Source organism: Pelodiscus sinensis, chromosome 7 (genome assembly GCF_052426305.1).
Source record: "Pelodiscus sinensis isolate ZL-2025 chromosome 7, ASM5242630v1, whole genome shotgun sequence".
NCBI classification, from domain to species: Eukaryota; Metazoa; Chordata; order Testudines; family Trionychidae; genus Pelodiscus; species Pelodiscus sinensis.
In genome coordinates, this window is record NC_143058.1 from 30097145 (window position 1) to 30104002 (window position 6858).

Consider the following 6858-nt stretch of genomic DNA (forward strand, 5'->3'; position numbering starts at 1 on the left):
AAATATGTTTTGAAACAAAATGCATTAGGGGCTTACCATTGCTGTTAAGTGGTGCTTATTCCTGAAACTGAGAATCTCGTCAATTTCAGCCAGGAGTTTCCAGAGGTTCTAGGGTTCCTGGCTCCATAGCAGCCCTCACTTGCAGATTCCCTCAGAAGTGAAGACCCCAGGGCTTCCAGACTCCTGGAACTACTTGTTCCTTGACCTTTCTGTCTTTCAAAGCTTGAGGAAACAGCTGTCCAGAGAGCTAGATAACCCAGAGGGCTAGCTCAGGCAGTTCTGGATGCTGGAAGCCCTGGGATCACAGGTTCTCAGACAGTCTTTCTAGACATGCTGGCTATTGTGGAAGCACAGACTCTGGAAGTCCTGGGAATCAAGATTCCAAAACAAAAGCAATTGTTTGGTCAGGATACCAAAGAGCTGGGTAGGCAAGCTGGCAGGAAACCTGGCTGGCACAAGTTTTGAAACCTATGATCCATTGAAAGATTTGTCTAAACTGACCCATTTCCACTTAATTTGTTGCTTTAAACAAATTGGTATTTTCCCAGTTCCAGTCGCCTCTGAGAGACACCCAACCAGGATGAAAGTATTAATAGAAAAATCTGAAGATGCCATGCAGTAACTTCCAGCAGACTCATTAAGGGATTGGGTATGTGCAGTGGGGGCTGTTGAACTTTTCTCAGTTTAATTCTTGTTGCAAAGCACAGGAGAGTTAATGGCCAGTCCACGTGATTGGAGAGAAGCCCTGAACTAGGAGTTTCCCGTGTGAAAAGCACACAGGATGAGGGAGGAAAAAAGGCAAAAGCTGTATTTAAGCAAGTGGATCTCCTGGAGTTGTTTGCAAGTGCAAGTGAGAGAAAAGTCCCAGGCAGCACCTAGGACCATCTTGTAAAGCAGGGGTTCCCCAACTTTTTGACACTGGGACCAATAAATCCATTTACGAGCTTTTGGAGGACCAGTGACATTCATTTGCATATTCATTAAGCAAATGATGAATATTCAAATAAGTTGTTTCTGGTCCTCCCAAAGCCCCCAGTGCCAGCGTTAGCAAAGATTTTGATACAGTCACCCACAACATTCTTGCCAGCAAGTGAAGGGAATATGGATTGGATAAATGGACTGTAAAATGGATAGAAAGCTGGCTAGATCAGGGTGTCCCAAACCTTTTACTTTAGTTGGAACCCATTTTTTTCAGTACTGTTTTTTGCAGCCCAAAAATATAAAGGCATATAAAAAAAAGAATGAAAAAATGAATTAATTTTCAGTGTTTCACCTGGCTGCATCCTCCGCCCAACCTAGGCCAGAGCTTGGGGAACCCGGCACCACACGAGCGCTACAGGAGGCGGGAGCAGGAGTAGATTGTGGATAGGGTATCTGGCTAGAAGGGAAGGTGCAAGGAAGGGTAGGGTTGCCAGGTGTCCAGTTTTGTACCGGACAGTCTGGTATTTGAGGGTTTTGTCAAACTGAGAATTTACCAGACATATAAAATGACTTATATTTTCTAATTAGGTAAATTTCATTATAATTAGGTGTATCAGTCCTTAGCTGTGAACTGCCTGGCTGGTAGATGTGCTCAGGCTGCGTGAGTGTGTCTACCAGCCAGGCAGTTCACAACTACTCAAGGGAGGGTATGTGGGGTGGGCGGGCAAAATGGAATCCCCAGGGCTGGACTCACTCGTGTGCCTGGGTCTGCATGTGCCCAGGTCAGTCCCACTCCCTCCCCTCTTCTCCACCCGATCTCCCCAGTCCAGCCCTGCTTCTGGCGGCTGGTTCCCCTCCGCCCCCCACCAATCTCCCCCGGTCAGCCCCGCTGCCCCGATGACTCCCCCAACCAGCCCCGCTGCCCCCGTCCAGCCCTGCTTCTGGCAGCTGGTTCTCCCGTCCTCCTCCTCCTGATCTCCCCAGACCAGCCTCCCCACCCCATCCAGTCCTGGTTCCGCGCCTGCCCTCTCCAATCTCTCCGGGACAGCCCCACTAACCCCAACCCTGCTTCCCGGCAGCCAGTATCCCTCCCCACACACAAGCCTCCTCCCAGTCCACCCCGCTCTGCTCCCCTCCCGGCAACCACGCTGAGGCTCGGTATTCTTTTCCCGCGGCCCAATACCCGGCCGCAGCCCATAGTTTGGGAAACACTGTTGTAAAGATTCCTATTGTACTAATAATGCTTATTCTTAAATTCTGCCTTTAGTTTTTAGTGTCTCATGCACAAATTAAACCTTGATTCCATGCCCTAATAATAAGAATATAGCAGTAGGGTTATATTACCAATCATCTGACCAGGATGGTGATAGTGACTGTGACATGCTCAGGGACATTAGAGAGGCTATTAAAATTAAAAACTGAGTTATAGTGGGGTATTTCAACTATCCCCATATTGACTGGGTATATTTCACCTCAGGATGGGATGCTGAGAGAAACTTCTTGATATCTTAAAGGACTGCTTCTTGGAGCAGATTCTTAGAATCCACAAAAGGAGAGGCAATATCACCGGACCACTTGGAATAATGACCATAATATAATTAAATTTAACATCACCATGGCAGGAAACAACAGCCCAATATGGTAGCATTTAACTACGCAAAAATGGGGACGTTAGCTAAACAGAAATTAAAGGGAACAGTTCCAAAAGTGAAATCCCTGTAAGCTGCATTGGAACTTTTTATAATAGAGGCTCTACTTAAATGTATACCCTGAGTTAAAAAATAAAAAGAAAGCCAAGAAAGTGCCACCATGGCTAAACACCAAAGCAAAAGAAGCAGCAAGAGGCAAAAAGGCATTGTTTAGATGAGACAGTGGAAGTTAAATCCGAATGAGGAAAGCAGAAAGAAGCAGAAAGTCTGGCAAAAGAAGTAGAAAAATATAATTAGGAAGGTCAAAAAAGAATTGGAAGAACAGCTAGCCAAAGACTCGAAAACTAATAGTTAAAAAAAAAAATTAAGTACATCAGAAGCAGGAAACCTGCTAAACAACCATTTGCAGCCAATGCATGATCCAGCTGCTAAAGAAGCACTCAAGGACAGTAAGGCCATTGCAGAGAAACAAAATGAAACCTTTGCATCCGTCTTCTGAAGAGAGATTAAAAAGACTTGAACTTTTCAGTTTAGAAAGAGGAGACAAAGGGGGGATATGACAGAGGTCTATAAAATCATGTCTGGTGTGGAAAAAGTGAGCAAGAGGAGGTTACTTACCTCAATAGTAACTGATGTTCTTTGAGATGAGTGTCCCTGTGGGTGCTCCACATTAGGTCAATGTGCCACCACCAAGCCTGAGAGCAGAGATTTTATAGCAGTGTCCCTGGAGCTACGCATGCACGCAGCAGCTGCTGCGCACTCTTAGGCTGTAGGCATCACGCATGTGCAAGCCCCTCCCCTCCCACTCCACTCCTCAGTTCCTTCTCTACCCCAAAACGATGACTTGAGAAGGCCAGGATCCCAAAGTAGAGGGAAGGAAGGGAGGGTTGTGGAGCACCCACGGGGACACTCATCTCAAAGAACGTCAGTTAATATTGAGGTAAGTAATCTCCTCTTCAAGAGAGAAATGTCCACGTGGGTGCTCCACATCTGGTAACTACAAAGCAATTTCCCTTTAGGGAGGTAGGGACTTTGGATCTGGCAGAAAAGCAGTGGGAAGAACCACCGAAGCTTGTTTCAAGTTGGAGCGAGGTCCTTGCATAAGTGCATAGTGCTTTGCAAATGTGTGGTCAGAGGACTACGTGGCAACTGCGTGGATGTCTCTTATGGGTACTCTATAGAGGAATGCTATAGACGTAGCCAGGGCTCTGGCTGAGTGTGCCGTTGTGCTATCTGGAGGCGGCATGTCTGACCATGTACAGAAAAGCTTGATGCAATCTGAGATCCAGTGGGAGAGTCTCTGTGGTGAGACAGTCTGGCCCTTATTGTGGTTTGCTATTGAAACAAAGTCTGGGAGACACCCAGAATGGTTTTGTTCACCGCAGGTAAAAGGAAAGAGCTCTGCACAGGTCAAGCATGTACATTTTCATCTAAAAAAGAGTTGCCATGTGATTTGGGGAAGAAGGTGGGACGGTGTATCTGATTGATGTGGAAGGACGAGTGTACTTTGGGGATTAATTTGGGGTTCCTACATAATGTGACCTTGTCTTTAAAAAAAGGTGGTGTATGGGGGATCCTCCATTAGAACTGCGATCTCTACTACCCGTGGGGCTGGTAATAGCTATGAAGTAATAGCTACAAAGAAATCAGTTTTCATGGACAAGTGTAATAATGAGGTGGTCGTCATTGGTTCGAAAGGCAGCCTATTTAAAGCATTTAATACTAAATGCAGGTCCCACGGTTGCATTGGTGGATTGATATCTGGATAAAATGCCAACAAGCCGTTTAAGAAACTCTTGGTGAGTGGATAAGCAAATATGGATGACTTGTCTATCTTAGAGTGGAACATAGTAATAGCCGCAAGGTGAACTTTAATGGGGGGACTGCTTATTTAAGGTGCAGAAGATAGTCGAAGATGATTGGTAAGGAGGATGTTGAAGGAACCAGTGGTGACAAGCATACCACGTTGAGAATCTACTCCATTTCTGAAGGTAAGCCTTGAGGATGCTCTGCACCCTACTGAGTAGAAGGACCATTTGTACTTGTTGTCAGCAGGTCAGTTCTAGGTCAGAGAATAATGCAGGAGCCACGCCTTCTGGTGTAGTGGGTGGAGGTTCAGATGGGCATCGTAGGAGAACGAGGGTGAAGAAGGAGATCCCTGATGTAAGGTAAGTGGATCAATGGGGCGCAGGACATCGCTATGAGGAAGGGAAACCCTAGAGGGCCATGCTAGAGGTATAAGGTGAGATGGGCCCTGTCCCTCCTTATCTTGTGAACTACTCTGTTCAATAGAGGAATCGGAGGAAATGCATAGACTAGGTGGGACATCCATGCCATGAGGAAGACATCTCCCATTGGTCCCTTGCCTATTCCTGCCCTGAAACAGAATAGGGGGCATTGGCTGTTGGACTGCATGGTAAACAAGACTATGGTAGGGTTACCCAACAGGCGGAAGATGTCCACCAATATATGCGGGTTCATTTGCCACTTGCGTTCGGTCAGGAGATCTCTGCTGAGTGCATCTGCCATTGTATTCAGGGCACATGGAAGATGCACTACGGTGATAATTGTGTTGTATTTCAGGTGCCAGTTACGAAGTGCAAAGTGTTTGTCTCTGTGCAAAGTGTTTGAGATGGGACTCTGCCCAATTTATGTAAAACATTGCTGCGACATTGTCTGTATACAGACTGATGTGGCTGTTGGCGATGAGTGGGAGGAATTTGAAGGATCTCGTGAGAGTGGTCCCTGAAAAGGGACAGGGAAAGGGGCTGGAAAAGGAAGTATGGACAAAGAGAATAAGGCAGCCTTTTTCAATTATCTGCAGGAGCCATCTATCAGAAGTTATACATTGCAGCTGTGTCTACATTGGCATCCCTTTCCGGAAAAGGGATGCTAATGAGACACTTCAGAATTGCAAATCCGCGGGGGATTTAAATATCCCCCGCGGCATTTGCATTTACATGGCTGCCGCTTTTTTCCGGCTCGGGGTTTTTGCCGGAGAAAAGTGCCAGTGTACTTGAAAGTAGGAATAAGGGATCTTCCGGAAAAGGGCTTATTTTCCGGAGAATCGCGTCTACACTGGCGCTTTTCTCCGGCAAAAACCCCGAGCCGGAAAAAAGCGGCAGCCATGTAAATGCAAATGCCGCGGGGGATATTTAAATCCCCCCGCGGATTTGCAATTCCGAAGTGTCTCATTAGCATCCCTTTTCCAGAAAGGGATGCCAATGTAGACACAGCCTGCCAGTTGTTGAAGAAGGGTAACAATTGATGATGGAAGAGATTTGCTTGTGTCGATGGCCCTAGAATAGGTGAGAGGCTCTCCAGACCCTCGACCTAATGATCCAATTTGCTTGTTGGACTGCTGTGACTGTTGGGAATTGGTAGAGGAAGAGCTTCGTCATTGGTTTCTGCCTCTGCCATTGTTCTATTGGTGCTGGTCTTGTCTATTACAGTGTTGTGCATAAGGGGGGTATCGAGGTCTCGGGTTAGGGCTGATACCTATATTGCCTTCTTCTCAGTGCTTGGCTGTGGATCCCCAAAGACCAAAGTATCTCTCTGGAATTTTTCATGGGGTGGAGAAATTGGTGTTAGCTGCAAAGAAATTCTGGCCATCAAAAGACAGATCTTCTACAGTAGATTGAATCTCCCTGGGGAATGGAGTGGAGCTAAGCCATGATGCCCTCCTCATTATACTGTTGTTGCTGTAGAATGTGCAGCCATGTCAGCAGCATCTAAGACAGCCTGTAATGCTGTTCTTACCATTGTGTGACCCTTGGACACCAGTGCTTTGTAGTGTTGCCTCTTAGCCTCATGGATGTCTGCAAAAAGGTCGTTTAGTTTGGTGTAATTTCTGTAATCATGTTTGCTCAGAAAAGTTGTGTGATTCGAAATGCAAAATTGTAAAGTAGAAGATGTATATATCTCGCACCGGAATGAGTCAAGCCTTTTGCTATTGTGGTCAGATGGGGTAGACTGGTATTGTTGCTGCTTGGATTTTAGTTGTGCAGCTTCCAGCATGAGGGAATTTGGTGCTGGGTGAGAAAAAGAAGTTCAGAACCCTTAGGTGGGACATAATATTTCTTATCAGTTCTCTTAGTCGAAGAGATTGATGCCAGAGTTTGCCACATTGTCCTTGCCGAATCCGTTATTGCTGGAATCATTGGCAATGGTATTTTTGATGGTGTTACTGGGTGTAGTATGTGTGTTAGCTCATGCTGATTTTCCACAGCCTCATGAAGAGGAATGTTTAATTCAGCAGCTACACCTTTTAAAAGGTCTCGGAAATGTG